Below are 13584 nucleotides of genomic sequence, written 5' to 3' on the forward strand. Positions count from 1 at the left end.
TAAATGACCTGACACAATGACTCTCTCCATCAGTACGATTATGGCGATTACAGATTTGTCAGTATTTTAAATTATTTTAGTGAAAAAAAAATCTGATTTTTTTTAAAAATTTCCCGATACTTGGATGTTCTTATTTTTTGCTTGATGGAGCTGTGTGAGGGCTTTTTTGCAGAGTGAGCCGGGGTGAGTCCATTTCATGATGTGCTGTAGTGTTCCCTAAGCCAGAAATCTCACTCCAGTACCCAACTGGAGTGAGATTTGTGTCAGAAGAGCACAGAAGATGTCAAATTCATGAAGAGGCACAGAGCTCATTATGGATGAGAGGCATCTGATTGCAGCAAGCCCCCTTATTCAAGACCACAGGGCCCAATGTGTCTAAAGTCACCATGTCAGTACAATTATAGCATTACCATGCATAGTTTTGTTTTGTTTTTTTACTATTTTAGTGGCGTAAAAGAAATGACTATTAAAAAAATTTGGTTTGTTGTCAAGACCCATTATTATTATTTTTTTCCATTGATGGGGCTGTATGAGGGATTGTTACTTGTGTGTTGAGTTGTAGACTTTATTGATACCATTTCTGGGTAGATACAATGTTTTGATCAAATTTTATTTCATGTTTTTTGTGAGTTGCAGAAAAACAAAAAACAGCAATTTGGGCATTTTAAATTTTTTTTTACATTTACCGTGGAAGTTAAAAAAAAATTACATTTTGACAGACTGGACTTTTACAGATGTAGAAATACTGAACATACTTTTTTATATGTTCCCATTTTTATTTTTGAATAAAATGAGCTGAATTGAATTCCTATGTTCTTTTAGTTTTTTGTTTTTTTAAGCCCCCATAAGAAACTAGTTGTTTGATCACTTGCAAAATCTAACAGTCTTCACAGAAGTAACAAGATGGCAGTGATGGGGCCCTTAGCAGGTACCAAGCTGTCATGGCAGCCCATTGTCAGTGGAGCAGGATCGAGTTGCCTAAATACTGCTTTCAAGGGGTTGACATCAGCTGCACACACCCCAACCCGTCTCATAACACATATCATAGTCATGGAACGTTAAGGCCCTGTGCGCACTTGCCGTTTTTTGCCGCGGATTTCCTGCGGTTTTGCTGCATGTTTCGCTGCATGTTATGTTCATAACATCTGTGCAGTGATTCACCAGCAAAACCTATGGGGAAAAAAAATGCTGTGCGCACTATCAAGATTTTGACAGCTGCATGTTTTGCTGCGGGATTCCCGCAGCAAAAACAATTGCATGTCACTTCTTTTCCGCACATCGCTGCGGGATTTCACTCCATTGACTGCAATGTAATCGTGAAATCCCGCAGGGAATAACGCAGGCAGCAAATTCTGTTTGGTTCATTGCATTTTCCTGCGTTATTCCCTGTGGTATTTCCCGTTTTCGGGACATAATGTTCATCGCTGCCCTGCGTTTTGCAGGGAAGTGATGTCATTATGACAGGAAGAGGAAGCGGAGCAGAGAGTAAACACACATCACAGACACAGACAGATCACACTCACACAGAGACATAGAACACACACATCGCACTCACACACAGACATATAGAATACACATAGAAAGCAAACGGACATATAAAAAAAAAACACATGGGCTCCGCCGTATTTTTACCTTCCAGCCGAGGTAAACACACAGCGGCGGCCCGGTATTCTCAGGCTGGGGAGGATAGGGGGCAGGGTTAATGTCCCCCTCCCGCAGCCGAGAATATCAGCCGCAGCTGCCCCGGGACTGTCGCATCCATTATGCGGCAGTCCCGGAGTGTCCCCGGCTCTTCCTGTTGCCGTGATGCGGTGGCAATCAGGGTAATATAAGGAGTTAACGTTGGCGGTTCGCCGCCACTAAGTCCATGCTTGATCATGGCAGCGTCTATGTGACAGCAGACATGATCAACCCGTAAGTACAGTGAATAAATACACACCGAAAAATCCTTTATTTTAAATAAAACACAAAAAAGCCTCCTCTTTCACCCCTTTAGTAACCCCTCCCAAAGACACAGCTCCGGCGTAATTCACGTCCTGCGATGCTTGCATCCAGCCGCGACTGACACATACTGAATGCAGCCTCGCAGCGAGGCAGCAGAGGTAACCACAGGGCATTTGGCCGGTAATGTGAACAACACATTACCGCTCGGGAGAAATGCAGCGTGTGCTCACAGGGACTCTATCTATCCCTCTATCTATCCCTCTATCTATCTATCTATCTATCCCTCTATCTATTCTTCTATCTATTTATCTAATCTATTTATCTATCTACTATCTATCTCAGAAGGAAATTACTTTTTTTTTCTTTTCAATGTGCTTTATTGCATTGAATGCATTAAAACACATGTACCAACCCGCACATGGCAAAATCGCGGCAATACCGTGAACAATTCCGCGGTAAAACCACGGCAAACCGCATGCGGTCTTCGGGTGCAGTTTGCCGCGGTCTTTTACCGCGGGTGCGGTAATCTTGCAGACCCTGCGGAATTTTCTTAAGAAAATTCCATTTTCCAGTGCGCACAGGGCCTAAGGGTATGTGCGCACGCTGCAGAAATTTTCTGCAGCCAAACAATACACATTGAGGCCAAAAAAGCATCAAAGACGTACCAAAAAAAATGCATGCTTTTTACGCATTTTTTGTGTGTTTGTTAGTGCTTTTTTTAATGCAGTCAATGGCTGGTAGAGCTAAAAAACGCATGAAAACATGGACCAGCAATTGACATGCTGGTTCGTTTTTTTACACCAAAAGCTGCAAGGAAAAAAGAAACAGCATGTGCACACAGCACTTCTGATTTCTCATAGGCTATGTGCGCACAGTGCGTTTTTCGCTGCGTTTTTGCGCGTTTTTCGGGTGCGTTTTTGGCCTCAAAACTGCATGACTTTGCTTCCCCAGCAAAGTCTATGAGTTTTCATTTTTGCTGTCCGCACACAACTGTTTTTTTAAGCTGCGTTTTTGAGCTTGAAAAAAAAATGGACATGTCAATTCTTTCCTGCGTTTTTCTGCGTTTTCCGCCCATGCAATGCATTGGAAAAACGCAGCAAAACGCAGAGATCAAAAACACAGCAAAACGCAGCCAAAAACGCACCAAATCGCGGTAAAAACGCATGCGTTTTTGATGCATTTTTTCGACGCTAGTGCGTTTTTAGCGGCCAAAAATGCACAAAAACGTAGCGTCAAAAAAACGCAGCGTGCGTACATAGCCATAGACTTTGCAGGGATGAGGATAGACATGCAGATTTGGGCAACAAATTGTAAGATAAACTGCACCAAAAACTTCAGGGGTTCTTACGGTGTGTTCACACAGTGCTTTTTTGCCAGGTTTTTTTCAAGCATGAAAACCGCCAAGTTAGAGTAAACGCGTAAAAAAAAAATAAGGCTGAAAAAAAGGACGTGATGCAGTTTAAACAAAAACACCACATCAGCTCGAAATTTTAAAGAAAAAAAAATGCAATATCTGAATGAGATTTTAGAAATACCGTACGGTAAAAAAATGCTGCAAAAATGCTAAGGCTATGTGCACACTAGAAAATGACTTTTTTTTAAGGAAAAAAACGGACCCTGTGAAAGAATTCCGCACCTGCTGTAAAAAAACGCACCAAAACCGCAACGAAATCCGCATGCAGTTTTGCTGCATTTTGGTGCGGATTTGGTGCGGAATTTCTGCGGTTTTGCCGCAGGTTGGTCCCTGCGATTTTTTACCAATATTTAATGGCAAAACTGGAGGGACCTGCAGAAAAGAAGTGACATGCACATTAATTCCGCAGCGGAAATTCAGTGGGTAAATCCGCAGGGACAAAAAAACGCAGTGTGCGCACAGCTTTTTTTTAATCCCCATAGATTTTGCTGGATAAGGACTGCAGAAATGTTCTAAACATTTTCTGCAGCATTTCTGCAGCAAAATCCGCGGCAATTCCGCGGGTAAATCCGCAGTGTGCGCACATGGCTTACGTGTGAACAATCCTAAAGGCCACTTTACACGCTGCGATATCGGTACCCGCCCCAATCGATTGTGCGACACGGGAAAATCGCTGCCCGTGGCGCACAACATCGCTCGGACCTGCCACACTACTTACCTGCTCTGTGACGTCGCTGTGACCGGCGAACCGCCTTTCTAAGGGGGCGGTCCGTGTGGCGTCACAGCGGCGTCACTAAGCGGCCGCCCAATCAAAGTGGAGGGGCGGAGATGAGCGGGACGTAACATCCCGCCCACCTCTTTCCTTCCGCATTGCGGGCGGCGGCAGGTAAGGTGAGGTCCCTCGCTCCTGTGGCGTCACACGGAGCGATGTGTGCTGCCACAGGAACGACAAACAACATCGTACACGCTGCAGCCGCGATAATTGAGAAAAGACCCCCATGTCATCGATGAGCGATTTTGAACGTTTTTGCGACGATTCAAAATCGCTCATAGGTGTCACACGCAATGACATCGCTAATGCGGCCGGATGTGCGTCACAAATTCTGTGACCCCAACGACAACGCATTAGCGATGTCGTAGCGTGTAAAGTGTCCTTTAGAGTCGGCACGGTGGCTCAGTGGTTAGCACTGCAGTCTTGCAGCACTGGGGTCCTGGGTTCAAATCCCACCAAGGACATCATCTGTAAGGAGTTTGTATGTTCTGCGTGGGTTTCCTCCGGTTTCCTCCCACACTCCAAAGACATACTGATAGAGAATTTAGATTGTGAGCCCCAATGGGGACAGTGTTCCTGAGGATTGAAAATGTAAAGCGCTGTGGAATATGTTAGAGCTATATAAAAGTAAAGATTTATTTATTTTTTTTTATTTAGAGTCCAATGTCAGAAAAATATCAAAGATCCGGGTCAGAAAACAAAAAAACCTCTGTAATTTTCTATCTCATTCAGCTTCTAAATACAATGTCATAGAAATAAATGTAATCTACAGGACATTTTAATATTACTTTTTTGTCATATTTTAACATCTAGAAACTTTTCCTTGTTTAAGGCAACTTAAAATGTAACAAGGAGACGTCTAACCCTTCATATTGGATAATAATTTAGGATTCTTTCCTCGGAGATTGTTCCTGAGGGAATGTATCACATAAATGGTAATTATTAGCTAAATTACAAGTGATCACGGTGAGGTATAGTATTTACACAGGTGGGCATGAGGTTAGCGAAGCCCACTCATTCTCACCAGTTAAAAGGTCCACAAAAAGACGACGTTCTCTGATATCACTGCAGTTGTCCGCCTGTAACTTATTAGATAGGAATTCTAGCTGAGGATATTATAAATATTTCCGGGGGATATCCCTCTTCCTCAATACATGTCCTATTGATTCTTTAAATCCCTAGTTGAGCTTTTTGGTGTTTGAAGTGGGATTGGACAGGGTGTGAGAGGACCAGAAGAGCAAATCTGTACAACTTCATGGAGTAGAAGCCCCAAACAGTGTGCACTCCAAGCCTTACTCAGCAGAAGGCAGCGGCAAGAAAGAAACATCTGTCCTCAAGTAGAAGCAATAGGTCTGAATCTTTCGGTGGATGTCTGTATAGCCCCACAGTTAGCAGGTTTCTCCATGGAGCAATTACAAGTGTTCGCTCAGAAAGGGCTTTCATTACAGAAAATGGGAATGGTTCTGATCAGTGTTAAGATGCCGGCGTTGCTCTGGCGGTGACCCTATAGGTGCATACTTATTTGGGGTGAAAAGGCAATTACAAGTTCTTTCCTATCGCCTGATGAGTTTATGGACTGCAGGCAGTTACACATGGAACAAGCCTGGGGTTTGCATTTAGATGAAGAGCGTTAATGGTTTTTTTTCAAGATTATACATCAGGGTTAGAAAAATGAAACATCCTACCTAGAGGGTCGTATTATTATTCAGAAACATTTCATGCCCGCAGACAGCGTCATATTATTAGGACTTTATGAACCATCCTTATAAGAATCCACAAAACAAGCCATTGACAGTGAAATGTCTTACTTCAAGCATTTTGATGCCCAAGTGATTTCATTGGTATAAAGGGTGCTTTACACGCTGCAACATCGCTAAAAATATATCATCGGGGTCACATCATTAGTGACGCACATTGCACATTGCAGCGTGTGACACCAAGGAGCGACGATCAACGATCGCAAAAACGTCAAAAATCGTTGACCGTTGACACGGCGCTCCTTTTCAAAATATCGTTGCTGCTGCAGGTAGGATGTTGTTCATCGTTACTGCGGAATCACACATTGCTATGTGTGACACCGCAGGAACGACAAACGTCTCCTTACCTGCGTCCACCGGCAACGAGGAAGGAAGCAGGTGGGCGGCATGTTCCGGACGCTCATCTCCGCCCCTCCTCTGCTATTGGGTGGCCACTTAGTGACGTCGCTATGACGCCAAACGCACCTCCCCCTTGATGGAGGGATTGTTCGGCGGTCACAGCGACATCGCTGAAAAGGTATGTGCGTGTGACACTGCCGTAGCGATAATGTTCACTATGGCAGCGATCACCAAATGTTGCAAGAACGACTGGGGCGGGTGCTATCCCTAGTGATGTCGCAGAGTGTAAAGCACCCTTAAGTGTGCAATCAAGTGGCTTGAGAAGTGTCCAAGGCAGACCGGTAATGCCAATGCCCACGGTGAGTCTGGCCAACACCGCATAACCCACTAAGGTGTGAGATTTGTTCTATGTTTCATATGTGACACAAACATTGAGCATTCACATCAGAAATGTTATCATTTTTAGGCAATTTTATTTATTTCCTTTAATGCAGGTATTTTGGGGTAAAAATAGTTTTTGCAATTGGGTTTTTATTGAAAATTTTGTACCATGTCTTCTACAACCTATGTGTTGCAATGTCCATGGCTGGATGTAGAATGGGATAAAGAACCACTCCAGGATTTTTTTTTCTTATTGCACTGCTGGAGTGGCGCTTTATAGGGTTATTCCCATCTCTAAGATCCTATCCCAATATGTAGGTGTAATAATAATAATAATAATATTAGCAAATACCCCAGATTAGAAATGTAGTATAGTTCTTCTGATTCACTATGTCACTTATCTCATGTTCAGGGCATTGCAGGACCTTCGGTATCCATGGTTACGAACACAAGCAACTAAATAATTTAGGGTAGAGTCACACTAATGACCCTCGGCTCAGGCTCTGCTGCGACCGTGAACTGAGTGTCATGTGACTGTGATCCGTTCCTGAGATCAGGTCAGGGCTGCGGAGGAGAGGGATGGGTTAATCTCCCCATCTTCTCCATTGTCGGCCTGTGCGTATATCACACTGCACTTGGATGACATCCATGCCATCCGATGTTTCTCTCTCACCCATTCACTTGTATATGTGCGAGTGACATGGCTCTCGCAGACAATCGTAGCATGCTGCGATGTTTTCCTTAGTCTGATTAGAGCTGAGGAAAATCTCGCAGATCTAAGCAGCATTGTCTAACATGGGGCCGAGTGCAATGCAACATTTTCTCGCATTACACGCGTGTGAGTCTTATCCAAGTGTGACTCATTCTGCAACTGCACTCGTCTATCGTCAGTGGGTGCAAGAAAAAAAGCGAATGTCACACAGACCATCCGTGTGCTGTCTATTTTTTACGGATTACATCACCATTCTGTAGCATAGGACACTGTAAATGGGCCTGTAAATGATTGTAGAATAAGAGCTGCTGTACAAAAAATGAATGTCATACGGTTGCTTGGCGGGAAAATAAATTGCACACTCACATGACAAAAGTTTACACATACGGATTCCACTCCTTCAACTTTTCAGAAGCGGAGTCAGACCAAATTTTTACATACCGGTGTGAGAGTACTCTTAACCTAAGTCCCCTACCCGCCTCATACTCTTCCTCCAACGGCTTCATCTTATATCACTGCCGCTTCCGTGTTTCATGAAGCGTGCCACAATCACAAATCAACACACCTCTATGAGAGCCTTGTTCTGGCTCTCGTAGAACTGTACTGAGAGCTTATGATGTAACTTCTGACTTCCGGCCACTCAGAGTTTACAATCACAAGATGGCGCCGTGGGACTGGAGCAACGCTGAAAAAAGGATGTGAGTATAATACTGAGGTAGGGGATTTACATTTAAAGCACTACTCCAGCAGTGGAAAAAAAATACTGGAGTGGTGCTTTTACCGAGAATCCATCAATGAGCTTGTTCTGGCAGTTTGAGAGGAGAGTTTTGAAACTTTTTTTGTATTTTTTGAGTTCCTCTTAGCTGATTTATGGCCGTAAACTACATTAAACTAGAATATGCAGGGAAACAGTGAAACTAAATTATTTTTTAGCCCCAGATACGTGAATTTAAGTAAAAAAAAATGTCTATCCTATAAGAATTGGAACAATGATCGGCTTCAAATTGATTTTCGTTCCTCTTCTGGATCATTGAAGTTTATACAGAGCCATAGCCCACAGGAGATGCCTGATAATAACCCTCAGGGCCAGTACAACGTTGCCTCTCATCTCTACCATAATGCTAAGACTATTTTTCTGAGGGGAACAATAGGGATCAGACAGCACTCTACCTAGTGACTGGCTTACATGTGATTGTGTGGCTAAATCTTTCTCCCAAAAATATTAATAACCAACATAGCAAAAAGTGGTCTGCACAAGTGATGAGCGAGGACTACTGATGTGGTTATAAATTTAGGTTGATGCCATTCACATGATACGCATCTATCTCTTTGACACCTGCACTCCAAATTAGTAACTAAAGGGCTTTATCGCATGCGATATATATCTCTACACAAATCAAAGTCTACCAGACATGATTGATGCAGAATTCTGATTTATTGAGGAAGTGTAAGGAATAATATAAGAAGCCCCTTGCTGAGGGCCAGGGGTGCCTAATATAATCCTATTGGTTAAGCAGCAAAAAGAGTTTACATTAAGTAATATAAAAAGTCCCTTTGGCTGAGACGAAGCGGACAATGGGTGTGTCAGATAAAATCAAGCGCCATTTTAAAGTAGTTCTGAATTTTTGGCTATATTCAATATGGATTAAATGCCATCCATAACACTACCATGATCGAATGCTTGGTACTCGTAACGTGCAGTTGGACGCTTGGATAGGCATGACTCGTATACCGAATATAATGGAAGTCAATGAGATTTCGAGCATTTTTCCAGAAGATCTTCTAGAAAAATGCTCGAATTTGCCATTAATTTCCATTAAATTTGGTACTTGAGTCGTGCCTATCCGAGCGTTTAACTGCTCGTTTCGAGTACTGAGCAGCCGAGTATGGTAGCGCTCACTCATCATTAGTCTTCTCTCTAGTGATTTTCTAGACAATACTCATGTTGGACCAAGCAGCACTCTGTGACATTAACATATAGTAATGTTTGGGCATTAAAGGGAACCTGTGGCTAGATTTGGTGACTATAAGCTGCGGCCACCACCAGTGGGCTCTTATATACAGCATTCTAACATGCTGTATATAAGAGCCCAGGCGGCTGTGTAGAACGTAAAAATCACTTTATAATACTTACCAAACGGTCACTGTAGTGGATTTTAGTCAGATGGTCGTCTCCGTTGTCCGGTGCCGACACCTCCTCTTTCAGCCATCTTTGTCCTCCTTTGAAGACTGTGTGCAGGACGCATCCTACATCATACACACTCGCCGGTCCTGTGCAGGCGCACTACAATACTTTGATCTGCCCTGCTCAGGGCAGATCAAAGTGCGCCTGCGCAGGACCTCAATGCCAGCGAGTGTGGATGACGTAGGACATGTAAGAAAGATGGCAAAGATGGCCGAAAGAGGCGGCGCCAACAACAGAGACGCCCATCTGATTAAAATCCACAGCAGCGAGACCGTTAGGTGAGTATTATAAAGTCTTTTTTAAGTTCTACACAACGGCATGGACTCTTATATACAGCATGTTAGAATACTGTATATAAGAACCCACTGGTGGTGGCCACAGCTTATAGGCCGAAAAACTGGTGACAGGTTCCCTTTAATGGTTCACCACACTCTTCATCATCAATCAGCATATGCTTGGTTTCATTTATATAAATTCTGACTACGTTCCAACAATGAGTTTTTGATGTTTCAGTATTTCTGCACCTATAATTAGCTAAATAAGGTTACTTGTGTTTTTAGTGCTGCTTTTGACAAGTTTTTATCTCGTTTTTTTTCTACTTTTGGTATGTAATGTTTTACGTCATGTTTTAAATAAAACTGCTTTATTTTTGATACTTCCTGGTATCTAGCTTTCACAAAACTTTATTGATACACTTAGGATTACAGTCCTCAGCAAAAATGCAATAAAAATGCCTATACATGTACTACCTGCTGATTTTCTACATCTTATGTAAATCTATTGGAAAATCACACATAAAACTCAGTGTACCTGCAAAAAAAATTGGCTACTTTGAATCCCGCCACACAGGTCAGTTTATGCTGAGTAAAAAAGAAGCACAGCAGGCAGCAGATTTCTATAAATCCCATTCACTTTGCCCGGATTGTAAGACACTGCAATGGAAATACGCTGCATCAAAGAGGCATTCTGGGAATTTAACCGTGAATTACAAGCCTTGTTGTCCATAGCAACCAGAACTCAGGTGAGACCATGGGTAGCCAGGGTTCCTACAAATACAAAGTTTGTGGCATGAATCCCAATATACTGTAATGGTATTGCAGTATATGGTATTCGGGTGATTGACAGATCTTTCGATATTCAAGAGACTTATCAATCACCTATTGTACAGGTGGGAGTAGATGGACAGGGACGGATGGCGCTGGACTAGCCTCATCTCTGGTTATGACCTGCGGCTGGATCTTCTAACTATATTTTCCCGGCAACGCTCCAAACCTGGCGGCAATCATACAACCCGGCTCAGATTCATGCCACCCAAACCACGAGCAGCATGAATCAGAGCCTGAACATCAAATGACAGGTTCCCTAAAAAGGACAATAGTCAAAAATTGTATTATAAAATCCATACTTATTTATGTGGCGCCCCTGTGGCTTCAGGAGCCACAGGGTAATGCATCTCACCCGAGGTGCAGTATTCATCTCGGATACGGAGGAGGTCGTCAACGGTAATCACCACAAACACACTCATCCAACACATAAACACGGGAGCTCTTCCACTGGGACTGGGCTAGGGTAGGTGCTGGGGTGGCCATCATGAGGTATGGGACCTCTTGCCAACTACTTCAGGAACCCGGGGCACCAACAGGGGAAGTTAGGAGCCATCTCACACACAAGGGAGTTAGGAGTTGGGTTCTGGCAGGTGCAGCAGGCACCAGCGGGAGTCAGGAGGATGCAGGGAGAAGCAAGAAAAGACACGGACAGTTGTCTGGAGCAGGAAGCTTGACCCAGGTTCTTAGGAAAGAAGGAGGATCCCAGGGTTCACGGGGAGTGCAAAAGGCACCCATGACCCGTTCCATGGCTCAGGAGCTGGGGTGGAGGAAAACCATCGAAAGGTGACGCACAGAAGGAAACACCGGCCTCGACTTCAGAAGTATCCTGGATCGGCTGAAACCCATCGCAGCGTAACCCGGCACTCCAATGGCAGTGTGTTTACAGTGAGTAAAAGAACTTGAACTGCACCCTCTGTGTCATCCCATTACTGCCGGCGCTCCCAACCTCACTCCTTGCCGCCATAGGCGAAAAACTACCACCATCATCCTACCCGGGGCCTGAGCTCTGCCTGTGGAGAGCTGTACCATCTGAGCTGCGTTATCATCCGCCCCGAAGAAGAAGTCCCGTAGCGGTGGTTAAGATTGGCTGCATACCACAGGTTGCATCACGAACAACTACTCCCATCATCCCCATCCCCAGCTTTATTAACACTGCCAGGGTCGCGGAAATGGGCAAGGCCACCGCGGCAACCCAGGAGAAGAACCGCGGCTGAGTAGCCCCCGATCCCGTGGGCGTGTCATTTACATATAATATTTGGTTGAAAATATGGTGTACTTAAAATGAAGAAAAAGGAATTAAGAAGGTAAAACCTTAAAAGGAAAAAAAAATGTTTCTGACATATGCAAGTGTATGGGCTCGTTCACACGATCATATAACACGGATGAGGGCTATCCAATGTTGTAATCGAGTAGCCCTCAGACCATCATTAGACTATGGGGCAGTGCCAACCAACAATTTATTTTCCTGCTGACTGGGCATGAGAAAAAACCAAGTATGCTGTAGTTGGTAGCGTATATCAGATGGCACACACCCATCCTAGTCTACGGGTGCAAAACATTGGACTACATTCATATCGAGTGCAGTCTGATATACAGAAACAATGGAGAAGATGGAGAAATTAAGTTTTCCATCTTCTCCGCACTTGTGATACGATTTTCATGGGAGAGAATCAGATCACAGTAAATGAGTTTAATCTAACTATCATTACCATAATTGATTTGATTCTCGCGCATAAGAGAACATACGCTCGTGTGACTTCAGCCTTACAAGAATTGATACTGTTTTAAAGGTAAAGAGTGGTCACACCAACTATTGATTCGATTTAAATGGAAGCAAAACTCAAGTATGAGATATTGAAAATGTGCAGCAAAACGCAACAAGAAAAGCATTTAATAAAAAGACAGCAACACCTGCGTTTTGGCTACACCTGTTTTTACTGCAAAGAGATCAGGTTTTAGCTACAGAAAAAAAGCAACTTGTGCATATATCGTAACACTTTTGTACAATACTGTGTGTCCCGTTCTTCAAACTTTTTGAGGTATTTGTACTTTGTATTTTTTTTATTAGGAATGTTGTACAATGGATGGATTTGTGATACTTTGTTTTGAACAATAGCTAGTGATACGCTAAGGCTACTTTCACATTGCATTTTTCCCTACGTCCACAGGTCCCGTCGGGGCATCCGTCCTGACCGCCCCTCCCCCACTCTGCAAAGCGTGCTCCGGACGCATGCGCCCGACAGGGCCATTCACTGTTATGGAGCGCACTGCGTTAGCGTGTGCTCTGTTTTGTGCTATTTTCTGCACATATACGTTTCTGCAGACGGACACCCGAACGTAGAGGAGTACGTTCGGGTGTCCGTCTGCAGAAACGTATATGTGCAAAAAATGGCACAAAACAGAGCACACGCTAACGCAGTGCGCTCCATAACAGTGAATGGCCCTGTCGGGCGCATGCGTCCGGAGCACGCTTTGCAGAGTGGGGGAGGGGCGGTCCGGACGGATGCCCCGACGGGACCTGTGGACGTAGGGAAAAATGCAATGTGAAAGGAGCCTTAAAGTTACATTTGTAGCTTTTGACTACAAAGTTGTAAACTGTCTTTGATAATAACAATTATGAACTAATAGGTTTCATATATAAAATGCATTTATGCAGGTCAAAAATGATTTATTTAAATTTATCGGAGTCATTTCAAAATGATTGCATAGTCAGTTGTGTAGTTTTCTAAGTCATTATTGTGTATCGCTCACATTTTAGTCAACCGTAAACAAATGACGTAATTAGGGCAAGATTAACACTGTAAATAGGAATTTATTTGTTTGTAAATAGATAGAAAAATATTACAAATGTGGCTAAAGCTAAGGCTTTATAATCCTGAAGCCTCTTTGTGTGATACAATTATATACTAGGCCTGAGCCCTCGCTACATCAGCATTGCCAACCATCTGTAATATTCTAACTAGTAATGACAGAA

The sequence above is a fragment of the Anomaloglossus baeobatrachus genome, chromosome 2, assembly GCF_048569485.1.
Source record: "Anomaloglossus baeobatrachus isolate aAnoBae1 chromosome 2, aAnoBae1.hap1, whole genome shotgun sequence".
NCBI lineage: Eukaryota > Metazoa > Chordata > Amphibia > Anura > Aromobatidae > Anomaloglossus > Anomaloglossus baeobatrachus.